Genomic DNA, 12,940 nt, shown 5'->3' on the forward strand with positions numbered 1-12,940 from the left:
AGAAACTACAACAATTTTTAATAATTTCCAGAAGTTAAATAACAAAAAATGCAACAATATAGAAAATGTAAATAGAAAAAAAAACAATAGTACAACTGAAAAAATTCGAGAAAATATTTGAACAACTATTCGCGGAAAGAAAATGTCCTCACTAGTGAAGTAACAATAAAAGAAAGCAAATAAATCATAGAGAACCTTCAATACGCTTCAAAGATTTTCCATAAAAGCATACGGAACCACAAATCAAATTTCTACAAGCACATTGCCGTGTCAAATGCGTTAGACGAATTTATGACCCGTATCGACACATTCGAACTTTTAGATGTTCGTAAATCATGCAAATTGAATAACAGCGGACGCAATACGTTTTCTCTATTTATCCTGTATGGATTTTTTAACAGGACTGTCACTGCTGCCCAAATGGCATTCGCAGATTCTGCAGGTTTGAGGTGGCAGGGTCCTTTCTTAGTGGAGACTACAAGCCGGTAGACGAGGCGTAGGTGTCCGATATAGCTAAGGTCGCGGTAAATCGCTGCATGCTAGCAGTGCAAAACCATGGCGATCCTTGGGTAGACATATGCCTTGCAGTGGGCATCCGTCGTCTGAAAAGAAAGGCTTTTTGATCACATCGGTAGACGCTCCATAGAGTGTCCAGACTCGAAGGCCGCCATGACCAGAACCTTGGCTTGAGCACGGCTTAGTATCCCGACACAAGTGCGCCAGAGACGGTCGTACCTCGGCTTCGTCGATATAGAAACAGATCATATAAACTAAATTTTCTAGTCACAATAAAAACCAGTTTGCTGACATGTTTAATCTATTTATTTATTTATATCTTAATGTACATTCAATAACTTTAAAAATACATCAAAAACAAAATAATCAAGATATTAACCAAATAAAATAGGATTTATATATTTTATATACGTACATGAGGCGGACGTTTCCCTCAAGACGATCTCTACCAGACAATCATCGGATGGAGATGAGAAACGTGAAGGGGATGGCAGTTCAGTAATACACTTGCACATATCCATACTCATATATACACATAACAATAGGTTTAATTAGTGTTTTAGTCCAAGAAGAAGAAGAAGATACATATAGAATATGATTTTATACAGAGTAGATTAGACTATGAAATAAATGAATCTCTAATTACATTGAAAACGCTATAATTTGAAAAATACTTAAATTTCATATATCTTTTTAATAAGACACAAAATACGTTGTATAACGTTCTTAAAAATTATGAAACCTATAAACATTTAAATAAAAAAAGGACCAATATATAGCTACTTTCCCGCACTATTCCCGTACTTAGCCTTGGAGGATGGGCAAAATAACGCCTGAACCCATTAGATACTATAACATTTAAACTGTAAAATCTATTAATGGATGGTCTTTGTGCATTTGACAACTTAATATTTATCTATCACAAAAGTTATTAAAAAATTGATTATAAAATATAATTTCACACTCAATAAATAAATAAAGTGATCACTCTGAAATAAAAATTTAGTTTCCTATTTGAATGCGACTGGTAATTTTTGACAGCATGAAGTAGATACAGTAAGTGTTAAGATCTTCTTTTCTGTCTATAGAGGCCCACTGCAAGGCTATATCTGGGCGATATACCATAATCGCTACGCTTGACAGGTAGGTTGGCGATAGCTGTGGTATTATGGTACGCACTGGCTGCTGCCTATCCTCTCGAAACTTCTTTGTAAACGGTAATCATATATCATTTATTCACGAAATGTTAATTATATAAGATTGTATCCCGGGAATCAAACGCGTGACCTATGATCGCAAGTCCTCTACCTACCACTGCTCATATTTGACATAAATAAACATATAAACAATCACAAATAATATAATTTACGACTGTTTAATAGTACAACAAACAAAAATTCATACAAAGTAGATATTTTCCGGATATTTAGGAATATACAGGTTGGTCTATTATAATTGTAACAGTTTTAAAAAGGGTGAAGGTGTTCATTTGTATAAATATTTAAAGCTTTTATATCTATTTCCAATCTTCTTGTATATAGTGATCATTGTGAAATATGATCCAGTAGTTTTTTTTTTCTATTGGAATGCGATAGACCGAAGCATATAGAAAATAATTAATTTTTATATGTAATAATCCAAATTTTTAAAACGCTTTTTATTACTATATTATTATGCGGTTATTTATAATTTCTAAAAGCTTTGGATAGTCAATGTAATGAACTAACCCTTTTAACTAACTAACCTAACTAACCCTTTCAATGCTGTCAATCAGTATGTATATAAAATGCCAGTCTCTTTAATAGGCATCGCTGTTCAAATCTATAAACTATCTATTAAACATATCAATAAACTTGCTTAAATTAATACATTGTTGGAAATATAACTTACGTTTCACTTAAAAGAGATTTCATATCCAATGCTAGCACAAAGAACAATTGAACATCTAAGATTTCACGATTGCAACGGGCGTAAATAAAATAACGAAAAACGTTTCCAAGTCGGACAAAAGAAACTCGTGGACACGGCACTACAAAGGCGAGCCGACTTGACAGATGTCCGGCGAGTACGGTAAAGAATTTTACAAGAAAACTGGAATAATTGTCGTGCAAGCGAGCTTCCGTGTTGCGGAACTGGTTCTTGTGTAATAAGAATATTAGAAGTAGCCGGCGCGCGAGCTTGGACGGGTTTATGAGTCGAGTGCACCAGAAGCTTCGTCCTTGAAATTTTTTTGGACACGAGATATCTTTCAGTACTACTGATACGTACATTGTACGAGTTAAATTATTTTAATTGATTGCTTCCTTGTGAGAAATTTGAGTGTTTTATGTGAATAAAGGTTTATATTTGCCAAAATTATAAATATATTTTTATTCTAAATTCAAAAATTATCAGAAAAAGTTTATAATTAAGTGATAAATATCTCTACTCTTCTTTTTCGTCGCTTCTACATGACTGAGTGTAGAAGTAGGCCGACTATTTTACGAAAATTTTGTAGCCGTGGTAAAAAGAAGAATAAAAAGCTGCAGCATTGCTTCTGGGAGATACATATATTTATACTATTGCAAGACAGTAACATGTAATACAATAAAAAAATAAAATGTAATGGTAATAATTGTAGTAAAGAATGAAGGTGATGTAAAGAAGGTTCGTAAATAAAAGTTTAAATTGTGAAGCATGAAACAGAAGAATATTCAACAAAAAAATTAAATAGTCTCTGTTTTACCTGTGATAAGGGGCAGGAAATTAAAAAAAGCGGTAGTAGTGATACACGCTAGGTTAATTATAAATTAACAATATCTAAACAACAGGTTATTCGCGTAAAGGTTATTAAGGCCTTCAACTGGTCACTGCAAGATTGACATCTAATTAAAAAAAAATGATCGATAAGTGTTGACGTGTTACGGCGTCTTATGATTTATCGTCGCATGTTTGACTTATTGGACTTGGTTTGTTGACTCATTTATATGGTCGTTCTCAGCTACTGTTGAGTTTTGGAAGGCTCTTCTCAACAGACTTGCATTCCGAGCCTCTAGTAGCTAAGGTAGCAAAAAAGCATGTAAATGCCTACTTTAGTAAAGATAGTTTGAATTTGGAACAAAATATTCCGCCATATTAAATAGACAAGATTTTAAAAAAAGAATAGTTAAGAATAATCTTAACTATTCTCATCTAAACCACGAAATATATTAATCGTTCCAAATCAAATTTCACAGGTATTAAATTGTGAAATAAACGTTTCTGCCTTAGACGTCATTGTTGTTATACAAGTTACGATTACCAAGGGGTCCTACCCCTTATCAGTTGCGCACAATGAGAGAATTCGACACAAACAGACAGACGTCACTCACATGCCCGAGGCGAAATTTGCAGCCAATGAATGCGAATTGAAACTAGTAAACCTGTGTCAAAGGGATCACACGACTGTATCGAATTTCTTCAAGATAAAAAATCAAACATGGTGCTAAAAAGAAAAAAACTAACTTTCTTTTTAATGATATTTTTTATCTTAATGTATTATAAGTAATCTTTACAAATAAATATAATTGAGGTGTTCGTTAGTGATATTAAAATAACATCGTTTACTACATGCATGTGAATATATACGGTATATATAACTAAATAACATTTTTTAAAAGTTTTGTCTGTCTGCCTGTTTATTTCGGCTAATCTCTGAAACATCTGGACCTGTTTTGACGGGACTTATACTTGCAGATAGCTGATGTAAGGAGCTCGTTTATTTTTGAAATTTTTTTAAACGAAAACTAAATAAATTAAATAATTTTTTTGTAAAATTCCAGGCCCATTTTCACTTCATTCTATCACTTGGTTACCGTCCTTTCTGTTTCTCTTAATAACCAAAGAAGAGAAGAAGAAAGGAAATCACTGTACTTTATTTTTACTTCTACTTCTTTTCTTGCCTATTTATTTTTGTGTTATTACTGTACAATAAAGAGTGAATAAATAGATAAATAATAGAGTAAATAAATAAAAATATTGATATAATAAATTGTTACCGTATAGAACGTTTTGTGAGTAAATTTAAATTTTTAAAAATTGTTTGTAGATTACATATCGACCGGCTAATTCCTTTTACGTTAATAGCAATCGCCGGCGCTACTTTAAACCAAGTTTAAATATGACCCGAGAGCTATCCTGGGAACCACAGGACGCCGCAGGAGAACCACTGAAAGGCTTAGGCCTTCCGAAAGATATCTATGGGGGATATACCATAATCGCCACGCTTGGTACGCGGGTTGGCGATCGTGTTGTGCTATTATGGTACGCAGAGGAAGCTGCTGAACACTGAAACTTGTTTTTGAGCAGTGGTTCGAACCCGCGACATACAATAACAATAAGAAAAAGTCCAATATTAAGCCACTTCCGCACATGCAGTGGTCACAGATTCTGTGTTTGGCACTAATCGGTGTAACATAACTCCTGAGGATGCCCCGTGGAGGGGTGAAACGTGTTGAGTGATTTGACGGTGGCAGTTGTGTAATTCGCATTGCTTGCCGCATACGCATTTATCAGCGGGCTGGCGGGCGGTGCACTTTGTTGCACGACTACCGTTTCATGTGCGGAGGTGGCTAAATATTGGTCCTTTTCTTACTAAGGATGGACTTTCGCAACGTAACGCCTGATTCCATTGAATATTCAGAAATAATAAATAACTTAATGATAACATAGTGAGAAAAAGCATTTTCAAAATGAAACAATTGCTAAATAACACTTAAATAATAAACACTGCATGTGCGGAAGTGGCTAAATATTGGTCCTTTTCTTACTTAGGATGGACTTCCGCAAGGTAACGCCTGATTCCATTAAATACTACAATAACAAGTCTCAGTATTTTATCGTAATGATAACACTGCTCGAAGGCCTTTTCCATAGGTGACCTTAACTATGTCTTATATCCACTTTGTGGGTCCGCGATCTGAGTCTCCAGCGGACCTCTGTTGTGTGCGATATGTGACCTTACTTCAAAAGCCTATAAGCTAGGCTGTCGGTTAGTTTTGTAATAATATAAGAACAAATTCCATTGTACCAAATATATAAAGCATTACATCTATTCATGAATTTCTTTGTTCACCTCCCCGCAATTTTATGGTGAGTAAATATTGTAATAAATTTTAAATCACGTTTCGGACAGTTTCTATAACTTAAGTAGGCAAAAAAAATACGAATTTGAAAATTTTGTACTACTTTAAAATATCATTACATATCATGTCAAAGCGAATTGAACTATAACACTTTGTAATAAAGTTAAAATTTGAAAAATATAATAAAATAAGGCAAATTGGATAAATCAGGAGGGTAGATATGAAGTGGATCTATTCGACTGTATCTAAGATACATATACGTAAACCACATAAATATTAAAGTAAACTTTTCTATACGCATGTCTGTAAGTAAATTCAAATTTTATTTGAGAAGAAATATTTTTTAACGTTGTAAATTTAAGATATTCCTGTATATAATGTTTTAAAAATTTATTTATAGCTCCTTTGCGAATATTTAAGGGAATTTTCTTCTATATAAAATTCTTCTTTGTAAAATTCTCACCATGAAATATATTATTATTTTTGGCAGTAATTACTTTAAGTACACATAGTAAACAATTATTAACTTTCATATGTAGTTATACAAATTTCGAAAACGATGTTTCTAACTGTATTATCATTACATTATTTATTATATTTGAAGCCATTCATTTTTAGATAGAATGTTCTGTACATTCATTGAAAATAATTATAAAAAACATTACTTTTATCAAATTTACGTGTCATATTTATAGTATATGTGCCTGTAGTATTTATGCTACAAGGCACTTGATGCGTGGGATATCCCACTAAACTTCGAAATTGGATTTAATGCTTGACACAAACAAGACGATTTGTAATATGAATTGTTTCCGAAGATTTTAATGCTGTTAGCCCTAAGGCTTTTACAGCTTCATCGGTACTGAGTTTACGGAGCGGAAGGGTCCGTGAACTAGATTTAAAACTAGAAGCTAAAGCTGGTAGGACGTCTACCAATTGCACGGGGACGCTCGCACGTTGTTAAAAATCTTCGCGGTAGAGCTTTGACGGGGTGTGTTTGCGGAGTGTGCTTGCGGGTTAGTACAGCAGCGTGGACCACAAGCGAGCTGAAGAGGAATCCGGATCCAACCACGGTTCGCCCACGCCGCTCACTAAAAACGGGTGTTGTGGCACAAAACGATTTGAATGCCTCCTCAAGATTTATTGGATACGTCTGCTCACAAGTAAAACGAGGTAACTTATATTAAAAATTATTTTTTTTTTTATAAAAAAGTCAATAGTCAACCTTTTTATCATTGAAGAAATACGGCGAGATACAGCCCGATTTGCAAGATGTTATTGGAAATCAATGGAGGAAGTCCATGTTTAGCAGTAGATGTCTTGATTATTTATATTAACAGTTATATCACTGAAGTACTTACTTAATAAAAGAATTACAATAAAAATAATAATTAAAACTTTTTCTATTATCCCTGATAATAAAGAGATCACTAAAAATATATTTAATTTATTTAAAATATTATATAAAATTACAAATGAAACTAATACTACAGTAATTATGATTAAAGTAATACAATTGGATTATTTAAATTCGAATGATTTCAAAAGAACAGATATAAATTTGTAAACTAAAGCAAATATTTTTGAATATGAAATCTTTTACATTTAAGCTTCCAATATAGAAACAACATATATATTAAGATATGTGATTAGATCTCCAGACATTTGGCTACGAATGCTACCCTAATGGCGGTATTAACTCGATACAATAATTATTGCAAAATATCTTTACATGTATATTGTATTTTAATAAATCAAATATTATTAAATAAAGACATATGCAGGCTGATTCTATATATTTATTCATAAAAGAATTTAAATGAGTGAATGCCTTCGTCGTTTCAGCTAATACAAGACATGGGCTTCGCCTAAAGACATGTAGTGGGAGATATATCATAATCGCCATTCTTGACAGGCGGGTTGGTGATCGCAATGTGTTGTGGTACGTAGAAGACACTGCTGTTCATCCTCTGGAAACTTGTTTGTAAGCATTGACAATCATAGATTATTAATGCAAAAAGAGTGAATTATATAAGATTGTATACCGAGAATCAAACCCGCAATCTACTATCGTAGCTAAAAGCAAGGACATATAGAAGAATAAACTTATTCTTCTATATATCCTATATCCTGTCACATTATACAATGACCAATCTGTGACTAAAATGCAACAGGCCAATATCATCTGGTAATGAAAATCTGCAGAGATAGATCGTAAACAATACTTACTTACTCCGCTGGCTCAGTGACTCAAAGTGGGTCTTGGCCTCCGAAGCGAGAAACTTCCACTTTCCTCTATCTTGCGCCATCGTAATAATATAAACAATAATTCATTTTATTATGTAGTAATCCGAAATGCTTTTTCTTACTAAATTATCACTACTTTTTTATTTTTGTAACCAATGAATTTCAGATAGGATGTCGATTAAGCCTACAAACGTTCACAGCCAGGCATAGGCCTGCCCCAAAAAAAATATAGAGGAATAAAGCATAATAGCTACTCTTGGCAAGCGTGGCGATCCCAGTGTGGTACAGTGGTACGCAAAGGACCCAGCTGCCTATCCTCTGGAAACTTATTTGTTAGGATTAACCATCCCAGATAATTATTACAAACAGTGCAAATTATGTAAGGTAATGTCCGGGGATTTGACACCGCGACCTTCGATCCCAAGTCTCAATCCTCTACCCCTGGGCTATCTATTCTAGATATGTACCATATATTAATTAACAGCAAATGACTTATAAATTCCTTTATAAATTTTTAAATCCGTATAAATTTGTCAATTAGTATAGTGGATCATTTCATAGCATTATATGTTTTTATATACCTTTATAAATGTGTGTTAATAGAGTGATCACATGTTTTCGTGTCATTGGCTTCACCATCCGGTCATACAAATAATGTAGATAAATAATTATATTACTCGGTACGAAAACCAGTTACCGTGTTCGACAGTGTTACAGTAGCGCTAATAGCGCGGCTAGTTTGCAACAAACCGTCGAACGCTTAGAGCGGCGTGCGCAGTGCGAGCGACCAGTGCGAGCTCTTTATTGGCCATTCTTATTCTTTGACACGGTGACCATGCTTTAAAATGTTTAGGACTGATTTAATTTATTTTTACTTAATATAACAAACTAAGCAAACAAAATTCTTTAAGTTTAACTGCATTTTTTTGTTAAATTACACTAAAGAGAGATCTGATTTAATTTTACATAACAGAATTAGAAAAAAAATTTGCAAAATTAATTAAAATTTATGTGTATATACTAGCTGCACCCGTGACATCGTCCGCATGGAATTTAAAAAAAATATTATTTAGTTTTTCATTCGTTTAGGATTTTTTTTAAAATAAAATTAGCCTAAGTTACTCATTGCATTAGCTACCTCATGGTATAAGTTCATTAAACGTCGATTGAGCCATTTAAGGTTAGCCGGAACAGACAGACAGACAAAATTAAAAAAAAATGTAATTTTGGTATAAGAACCCTGTACACATTGAGGTAGGAAAAAGGGGATATTTTAATATACAAACAGACATTCCATTCTTATTTATTTTCACGTATATACTTACTCTCTCCCTCTCTTTCTGGAATCATAAGCTCTTCAGCATCAGCTTCTCTTTTTCCAGACCGTATTCGGTGGCCGTGTTCGGTGGTGGTGCACGCTTTTGAAATTGTAATTGCGTCTGTCTATTATGCAAGTAAAGGTCACAACCGATTTTACTATATTCCACTTGCAAAGTGGGGTGAGCAGGCGTTTAATAAAAAAAAAATGCATATTTTCATACCACAGTCTTCCTGTGTACAGTTCTTGAAAAGAACAACACTTTTTCTTATAGCGTTTTGTATAAGAGGCAGTTTTATCGCTAGAGGTGATCTCTACCAGAGAACCTTTAGATAGAGATGAGAGACATGAAGGAGAGGGATGTACGTACATACAAATATATACATTACTATACACACACATATATACAAATGTAATTATATATACATATCTGTATTTATATTTACACGGGAAAACCATTAAAGAAATAAAAAAAATATATTAATTTATATATTCTCAAAAGACAGGGCCAAGCGAAACAAGAGTACTGCTAGTATAGACAGTTCAATAATTTCAACAATATAATTTAGGAATGTCCCGTAGACATTAAAATTGAGGTGACCCTCTTTTAAATAAGAGTGTCCCTGCTCGCTTTGTTTGTCGATCTGGTTTTTGAAGAGGCTTCCTCGTGGAATATACTGCCGTGGAGATGAATGTATTGGATGATTTTTCATTGAAACAACGTCTTGTTAACACAGTCCAGTGGTTACAGATCTTACTTGGGGACTGAGATGCAAATTTAATTGATTTTTTATTTGTGTTTTGGTTCTAAAGAGAAAATTTAAATGAGCCGAATTAATATTTGTATAAAATTTTTACAAATAAATGTTTTAATAAAACATAGTTTCTTATTGTTAATTATCGTAAGTATTTATATTATAAAAGTTACGTAATATTTATTATATGTAGTAAAAAATCGATGAACATTTAATGTAGTCAAATATTTTACCGCTCACATCAGTACTCCGATAGCCGTGATCGTCTAGTGGTTAGGACCCTACGTTGTGGCCGTAGTAACCCAGGTTCGAATCCTGGTCACGGCAGTGTTAACACTGTCTCGGCGGAGTCAATTTTTATTTAATTTTGTATTAAAAATATATTTTTTATTCATTAATTGGAAAACTTTAAATTTGAATTCTATAGGAATAATTTTTGGTTCTTCTATAAATAAACGCAAATAAAAGTTTTTACGGAATGTGAGTTCATAATATTTTTAAATAAAAAAAAGGAAAGAGCATATTTTGATACAAAGAATACATTGTCATAGTGCCAAAATTTCACGCTATATTAGCGCCACCTAGTTATGATAATATGAACCACACAAAATATCTTCATTGTTTTAGTAAACAGCCCACAGGTGGCGCTGTATTAAATTCTATAATTTTATGCATATTGTTGTAAGATGGCGCTGTACAAAGTTAACAAAAAGTTATACAACATCGTTAACAGATGGCGGAAAAGCATTATTTGATGTTAAATTCTTTATCTGAGGTTATAATATTTTTTAAGTTGAAAATATTAGACGTTTGAAATGTAATTTTGGAGATAGAATGTATGTCTTATACATATAATACTACAGAATTCAAAGCAGTTTAATCACGTGGGATTTTTTCAAAATATTCTTAGTTGTTTAATTTAACTCACGTTTTTCTCGTGAAGCAACGTATGAGTTTTACAATATTTAATTTAAATTAAATTTCAGGTTTCGACAATAGAAAAAGAGAAATTTTTCATTTTCATTTACTTTATATAGCCTAGGCGAGCCAACCTGTGGCTTGCGAGTCATATTTTTTTTTTCATTTATTGATAAAGCATTTGACTTTTATCTCGTCTGATGTTAAGCAATGACGAGGTCTATGATGCTACATGCTTGCCTAGATGAAAACTATACACAGTTGTCTTCAAGACTCCTAACTTAAATCCTTGGTTGGAAACAATGACGCCGGTAGGTTGTTGCATTCCACTCCTGTTCGCACAATAAAAGTATTAGCAAAACGCTCAGTACGGGTGGAAGGAATTTCAAACGTGTACGGATATGAATACTCTTGCCGCTGTTTGAAAATACATTATGTTGTAAAAAATATCAACGTTCCGTATGTGTCACTGACAACATAAACGCGCACAAACAAGCGAACGTACTTAATTCAATATACATTTTTGTACATTTATTTATGTTTCAAATGGATATGAATATCTTACGATAGACGCCCACTGCAACATAAAAGCCTTCTCCAAACATCGCCACGATGACCGCTCTTGGGCCGCCCACACTCAGGGACTTCACATGACTTTTATATAATCGGTCAACCTACTAGTGGCAAGTCAATCGATATAATTTCTATAAAAAGAATTATTACTTTTACATATCATTTAAATACGTATTTAATTGCAACGAAATTTTTAAATTTTGAAAAATTATTCGCACTCTCACGGAGCTTGGCCGACATTATTATATTTGATTGTAAACAGTTATTTCTTATTAAAAATTGTTTAATTTTCATTCCTACATAGTTTGTTAATAATTCATTCCATGCATATTTCAATTCTTATTTTCATTGCATATGCCATTTTGTAATGTTTTTTTACCGCTTATATTGAATAAACAAATTGTATAGAGTTATCTGTTGTAGGTTTAAAACCATTAAAGGGGTAAATATACAATACACTTTTAAATAAAAAGTTTCAAAACTTTTAAATCTATTTTTAATCACCTAGTATAAATTGATTATATTCAAAGTCAAAATAGCTTTAGTATATAAGAATTTATCTGTAATCATCATTAACATATATATATATATATATATATATATATATATATATATATATATATATATATATATATATATATATATATATATATATATATATATATATATATATATATATATATATATATATATATTTACTGGAATACGACTGGCCAAAAATTTCTATCAATATAAAGTCTGAACGGACAGGTATTAAACAATATGTAGTACAGAACTTTGTAGACGCTTTTTATTACTATATATAGATGCAAGTGCATCTTCACTTTAAAAATTTTCCTGTAGAAACAATTAACTAACAAAACAATTAACAAGAAAGTCGGTATGAAAACTACCATTGCTCTGTTTCTTTACCTTGAATATCGACTCTTTCAGTTGAATGAGTAAATATATTTTTCAATATAAAATGCGTGTCGTCCGTACATTCGACTAAATATAGATATAAATTATTTTCATTTTGAAATATTATAATACGTGCGTAATAACCATTATACATATAGTTTAAATCGCTCTTTTTTTTTTAAATGAAACAACATAAAACGTAATTAATAGAAAAACTATGAACAATTAATTTATAGTACATTCATATATGGATTTTCTTTATGTATTTTGAATAAGGTTTTATATATTTTTATAATGTATGCTATATTTTTCGTGAGTTAATTCATAGTTATTTCAGCCTATAGACAAAGACCGAAAAAAAAAGCACGACACACTACATTACAACACATTAAGTAATTGAAACTGAACTCTAAAATTAGCACAACAAGGGAAAATAAAACTATTCATATTGCGTTGATTTTCAGTTGATGATGGCATGGCGCAATTAGAAACAAAAGTGTTGCCATCTTTTAGAAAAATAAACGATTAAAAAAAATTAAAGACTCGAGCCCAAAACAACGCAACCTCGAAAATCTACCGACGCACAGTGAAAATTAGTACTAATTAAGCAG

At 32.2% G+C, this 12,940-nt stretch overlaps 1 protein-coding gene and 1 non-coding gene across 2 annotated transcripts in view; one reads left to right on the forward strand and one right to left on the reverse strand.

Moving 5' to 3' along the window:
• Positions 1-12,940, reverse strand: part of CenG1A (Centaurin-gamma-1A) — a 365,691-nt gene that overhangs the window by 151,540 nt on the left and 201,211 nt on the right. The gene's annotated exons all lie outside the window — the stretch shown is intronic.
• On the forward strand, positions 10,194-10,265 carry TRNAH-GUG (transfer RNA histidin (anticodon GUG)). Its single transcript has one exon. It is a non-coding gene; the product is annotated as a tRNA-His (tRNA).

The sequence above is a fragment of the Battus philenor genome, unplaced genomic scaffold (assembly GCF_028537555.1).
Source record: "Battus philenor isolate CCGP_79_NKW_IND1 unplaced genomic scaffold, ilBatPhil1.0.hap1 SCAF_8, whole genome shotgun sequence".
In the NCBI taxonomy this organism is placed as follows: Eukaryota; Metazoa; Arthropoda; class Insecta; order Lepidoptera; family Papilionidae; genus Battus; species Battus philenor.